General features: G+C 42.6%; 1 protein-coding gene across 1 annotated transcript in view; it reads left to right on the top strand.

Moving 5' to 3' along the window:
• Positions 1 to 3,921: 3,921 nt before the first annotated feature.
• LOC118381740 (protein lifeguard 1-like) overlaps positions 3,922 to 6,425 on the top strand; it is a 12,324-nt gene continuing 9,820 nt past the window's right edge. The window contains exon 1 of the mRNA XM_052503966.1: positions 3,922 to 4,143. The gene's annotated coding sequence lies outside the window, so the exon portion shown is untranslated. The remainder of the gene's footprint in view (positions 4,144 to 6,425) is intronic.

Genomic DNA, 6,425 nt, shown 5'->3' with positions numbered 1-6,425 from the left:
GGGAACGTATTGGAGGTACAGGGTAGGCTAGAAGAAACCTTGCTTATCATAGGGAACGTATTGGAGGTACATCTGTAGGCTAGAAGAAACCTTGCCTTATCATAGGGAACGTACCTGGAGGACACAGGGTAGGCTAGAAGAAACCTTGTCTTATCATAGGGAACGTATTGGAGGAACAGGGTAGGCTAGAACAAACCTTGTCTTATCATAGGGAACGTATTGGAGGTACAGGGTAGGCTAGAAGAAACCTTGCCTTATCATAGGGAACGTATTGGAGGTACAGGGTAGGCTAGAAGAAACCTTGCCTTATCATAGGGAACGTATTGGAGGTACAGGGTAGGCTAGAAGAAACCTTGTCTTATCATAGGGAACGTATTGGAGGTACAGGGTAGGCTAGAAGAAACCTTGCCTTATCATAGGGAACGTATTGGAGGTACAGGGTAGGCTAGAAGAAACCTTGTCTTATCATAGGGAACGTATTGGAGGTACAGGGTAGGCTAGAAGAAACCTTGCCTTATCATAGGGAACGTATTGGAGGAACAGGGTAGGCTAGAAGAAACCTTGCCTTATCATAGGGAACGTATTGGAGGTACAGGGTAGGTAGGCCATACAATGTACATAGAGGGGGTCCAGTGACAGGAAGTCCAGTGACAGGAGGTCCAGTGACATGTGAAGGACACAGTCAGGGTGAGAGACTCTTTAGAGGGAAACAGCCGTGCACTGATCCAGTCAGAGCCTTCGTCCCAAATGGCACCCTATTCCCTATATAGTGTACTACTTTAGACCAGAACCCTATGAGCCCTGGTTGAAACTAGTGCACTGTATAGGGAATAGGGGGCCATTTAGGAAGCAGACAATGTTATAGAGTTTGGACAGCTGAAGATGGGGACAGGTGGGAAAATACATTCACTTCCAAAGAATGTTCCAACTGTAAGAGACACTACTCCACTCTTAACCGCCAGACCATCTCTGGCTACGTGTGTCAGGTCTGAACAACGGGGGACTGAAGTCTCCTCCAAAAGGTTTCTCTTCAAACATTATTCTAAGACTCCATTCTAAATTTAACTCAAATGAATTCAGGTGTGTCCGTGTCTAGTTCATTTCTATGTGGAATTTGAATGTCTTAGTTTGCCAGTTTGGTTGATGTCCATGGTGCTACATTCCCATGCTGTTCATGACACTGCTGTTTAGGTGATATATGATTGGCCTGAAAAATCAAAACAAACTAAAAACCAGGAAGAGGAAGCTGAACTAGACAACTTGTATTATTACTTCACTTGATAATCTGAAGAATAAAAAATCTTGGTTGGTGTCCTCTAGTCTAAACATTAAGTCTCAAACTGGAGAGATTCTGAGGCTTGTTGATTACATTATCCCCCTCTCTTGAGAGATAACTGAATCTTGCTGATTACATTATCCCCCTCTCTTGAGAGATTCTGAATCTTGCTGATTACATTATCCCCTCTCTTGTTAATAATGTAGATCACCTCTGAAACATGAACCTGCTATGTTCCTAGAATGGTAAGTAGGTGAACTCTATCCCCTGATGAATGCATCCCAAATGGCACCCTACAGTAACCCCTATATTGGTACCTGGTTAAAACTAGTGCACTACATAGGGAATAGTGTGCCACTTGGGATGTAGTCTGATCTCTCAACCCTTCCTAGAAGGGTCCTTGGTCTGCCAACTTGCTGCCACAAGTCTCTCTGACAGCTACAACTCTCTACTGAGTATTTCATCAAAACATATCAGTTGACCAATGTAAAATATATACCATATCATCTTTACCAGATCCTGATGATAAACATCCACGCTTCTATTAACACTCATCTGCATAATGAAGTTCACTATACTGGATACAGAAACCCTTTCTAATGGGGCTTTGACTTCATTCATGGTTTTGAATCCTATGAGATGGTGGATTGGTTCCTACATGACATTCCCTGCTGTGGTCAGTCAGGAAGAGCAGGTAAAGGTTAGCTCTGTGTGTGTGTGTGTGTGTGTGTGTGTGTGTGTGTGTGTGTGTGTGTGTGTGTGTGTGTGTGTGTGTGTGTGTGTGTGTGTGTGTGTGTGTGTGTGTGTGTGTGTGTGTGTGTGTGTGTGTGTGTGTGTGTGTGTGTGTGTGTGTGTGTGTGTGTGTGGAGAGCAACCAGGCAGGAACAAATGAAGCTGCAAAATCTGCGACTTGACCAATCAGACAGACAGAGAGGATCCTGGGAACTCCTCTTTCCGCCTGTTTAGAATCCTTTTGAATTCCAGGCAAATAGGAACTTCAATGTGGGAATAAAGTTAAGGCCACTGATGGCCATCCAAGCTTTACCATTAGTCTGACAGTTTCAGTGGAATAGAGGACATGCTATATAATGTTCTATCTGCATTTAACAGTTACAATACATACATTATTGTTCATTTTCATGGAGTTACATTTTGTGAGGCCGTGAGTTGGTCACGCTTGTCCCCATTTTTACGACAGCTGAACCCTATTAGGCAGCTGCAGAATGTCACCTGTCAGGCCTCAGTGTCTGAGTGTGTGCAGGCACAGGGGGGGACAGGTGGTGGCCTACAGGCCCTCCTCAGTGGAAGGAGCATAAAGATAGATAGAGGTGTCCTCTTTATATCTGTGCCATAGTAGTGTCTTTGACAGCATGGGCAGCGCCATTTAGGCTACAACCCATTAGAATACCCACCTAGTTGACTACTTTACTACTTTAAAATGGTGGAAGCATGCTGGAAGCCCTCAATGGTGCTGCCCATGCTAAAAGTGTTTTTTTTGTCCACTAGAGGCCTCTACCATACTCAATGGGAAGGATGAACAACAAAAGCCCTTGAAAATGTCTTAATTTCTCCTTTCTGATCCATGTGAGAAAGAGTTAGACTTGGTCAGTGTCCTTCAATTCAACTAAATGCTGAGCTTGTGGTCAGTTCATTGAATTAGTTGTGTTAATACTGGGCTAAAGCAATTAAGCCTGCACCCTGATGCCAAGACTGGACAGAGTTGTAGATGATTGAAGAACAGAGTTGTAGGGGAGAGAGCTGAGGTGTGTGTGTGTGTGTGTGTGTGTGTGTGTGTGTGTGTGTGTGTGTGTGTGTGTGTGTGTGTGTGTGTGTGTGTGTGTGTGTGTGTGTGTGTGTGTGTGTGTGTGTGTGTGTGTGTGTTCAGATGTAACAAGCTGACATCTAGTTGACATCTAGTGGACTTTTGGCCTTTTAGACTTTTAGACTTTTACTTTAAAATAATAATAATAATAATTAATTGGGCACTAATTTATTCATCCTCATAAATAAACAAAAAGCTATTATTGAAAGTACTTTTTGTTAAAGGCCCAGTGCAGTCAAAAACATGATTTTGTATTTTATTTCCAGGTTGGAATAATACTGTGAAATTGTGAAAATTATGATAATGCTCTTTTAGTGCAAGAGCTGTTTGAAAAGACCACCTGAAATTTCAGCCTGTTGTTGTGGGATGGAGTTTTGGTCTGCCTGCTGACATCACCACGTGGTACAATTGTTGACGTGATATATTTGTTGACCAATAAGAAAGAGAGTTCCAAACCTCTCTGCCAATAACAGATCGTTTTCAGTTTTCTCCTACCCACTCAGACCACTCCCAGACAGTCCAAGCTAAAATTGTTGTTTGAGGAATTTATCTTCGCTAAGAAGCTATCTTTGTTTCTTTTTGACAATTTCAATAAAAAACAATGACAGTAAGATACTTAATTGTTAGGGATAGATGATTTAATATAGAAAAACGGCTTGATTGGACCTTTAACGATCAAGTTATAATATTTACTCTTCATTGGCCCTATGTTGACATGTGGTCGAGCCCCGCTGCCGCTAGATGGCGCTATTATTCCTCACGTCTTTTGTAATTGCCACGTAAGGAATAATCGCGCCATCTGATGGCAGCAGGGCTGAAACAGCGTGACACAGTTCATTCGAGAAATGACGTACCTCAAGGGGCGCGCATGACCTCTTGGACTGAAACATGTAACGCATGATTTAGCGGAACAAATATCGCCTACCGAAAAGGAAAGTAATTTTCGTCTTTCCTTTATAGCTGTTCAGGCGACTGTGTTTCAAACTGGGAGCAACTTGGAAAACGCTTACGGAAAACTTTCAAACTTCATCGACGGAGAATACCGGTAATATGAGACTGAGATGTTTGTTGCAATGGGATTATATATATATAATTTTGTACAGCCTGTTATAGTTTTCCACTTCTACAAAACAACAACGGTTGTCTATGGCGCAGTAATAACTCTCCATAGTCGACTAAACTGATCCTAGATCTGAGCTCATGAATCTTGTAACAATGAAATCTTGCCAGTGAAAGTTATTATTGGTAGAAGGGTGCAATTGCGGCCCCCAATTAGGGGCGTTTCCTGCATCTGCACCTCTCTCTTAATATAATATACAAAAGTATGTGGACACCTCTTCAAATGAGTGGATTCGTTTTTTTCAGTCACAAACATTGCTGACGGGTGTATACAATCAAGCACACAGCCATGCAATCTTCATAGACAAACATTGGCAGTATATTTTTTAAATTTAACTAGGCAAGAACAAATTCTAATTTACTATGACGGCCTACCGGGGAACAGTGGGTTAACTGTCTTGTTCAGGAGAAGAACTACAGATTTGTACCTTGTCAGCAAACTTTCGATTACTGGCCCAGTGCTCTAACCACTAGGCTACCTGCCGCCCCCATAGAAAGGCCTTCCTGAACAGTTCAGTGACATTCAACATGGCACTGTCATAGGATGCCACCTTTCCAACAAGTCAGTTCATCACATTTCTGCCCTGGTCAACTGTAAGTGCTGTTATTATGCAGTGAAAATATCTAGGAGCAACAACGGCTCAGCCGTGAAGTGGTAGGAAAAAAAGGCCACAGAATGGGACCGCCAAGTCGCAGCGTGTAAAACATCTCTGTCCTCAGTTACAACACTCACTAACGAAGTTCCAAACTGCCTCTGGAAACAACATCAGCACAAGAACTGTTCGTCAGGAGTTTCATGAAATAGGTTTTCATGGCCGAGCAGCTAAACCTAAGATAAACATGCGCAATGTCAAGCGTCAGCTGGAGTGGTGTAAAGCTCGCTACAATTGGAAATGCATTTTCTGGGGTGATGAATCCCGCTTCATGACAATGCCCAAGTGCATAAAAGTGAGGTCCATACAAAAATGGTTTGTCAATCGTTGTGGAAGAACTTGATAGGCCCACAGAGCCCTGACCTCAACCCCATCGAACACCTTTAGGATGAATTGGAACGCCAACTGCGAGCCAGGCCTAATCGCCCAACATCAGTCCCGGACCTCACTAATGCTCTTGTGGCTGAATGGAAGCAAAACCCTGCAACAATGTTCCAACATCTATTGGAAAGCCTTCACAGAAGAGTGGAGACTGTTATAGCCGCAATGGGGGACCAACTCCATATTAATGCCCATGATTTTGGAATGAGATGTCAGACGAGCAGGTGTCCACATACTCTTGGTAATGTAGTGTACTTCTAATGGTACTTTTTATTTATTTATTAACTAGGACTCCGGTACACATCAGGCAGGATAGGTAGCTAGCTAACGATAGCTAGGACTCCGGTACACATCAGACGGGGGGGCGACACCGGTAGCTAGTGATGATACCGGAGCTCCGAGCCATGCGTTGAAATCGCTAAGCAGCTGACTTCGGAGCAGTGTGCGGAAGCATGTGTCACTATCATCAATGAGGTCAGAAGCTTAGTTTGATCATGTGCTTTTTCACACGATGTGTTGCAAAATGAAAGATCCCACTGATTTGGCTGTTGTCGCTGCTTTCAAACACTGACCTGGACACAGCACTTACAAATATAGTTAGGGTTTTGGACAAAAAGTTTCACCTGACTGGTAGTTTAGCAGGTAGAGTATGGAACATTCAGGGATCTGAAGTCGAAACCAGTTGAAGGAACACAATTTAGAAGGGTTAAAAAAGTGAAACCACACTTTCTGCTCAGTTCAAATAAATTGTTTTATTTAGTATAATATAATCTTCTGTATTCTGCATCCTAAATAATGCCACAGATCTGTTTGTTTTTTAAAATGTATTTTTAACATCTGATGTTACGAATGTGCATTGTGAACAGACAATGAAGCTCCCAGTAATTTACCCTTTTTCGGCACAATTTGGTGAAAGCGGCGAAGCCTTCAGAAAGCCTTCAGAAAGCCTCGATGATGGAACCAGATGGAACCACAGATGGAACCAGGGTTGCCAGATCAAATGTATCGACCAATGACCCATGAAAACCTGCACAAAAGGCCTGAACTAGACCCCAATAAATGTTGCAGCAAGAGAGAAGTTAACAAATTTATCCAAGAAATCAATTTCCTATAAAGTTATTAAGCAAATTAAGGAATATCATTTTAACTGACAGGCTAAGAAGCAAACTATGGT

Source organism: Oncorhynchus keta, unplaced genomic scaffold, assembly GCF_023373465.1.
Source record: "Oncorhynchus keta strain PuntledgeMale-10-30-2019 unplaced genomic scaffold, Oket_V2 Un_contig_18577_pilon_pilon, whole genome shotgun sequence".
Lineage (NCBI taxonomy): Eukaryota > Metazoa > Chordata > Actinopteri > Salmoniformes > Salmonidae > Oncorhynchus > Oncorhynchus keta.
The sequence above is the reverse complement of the archived record's forward strand: the minus strand, read 5'-3'. Positions and strand labels throughout refer to the sequence as shown.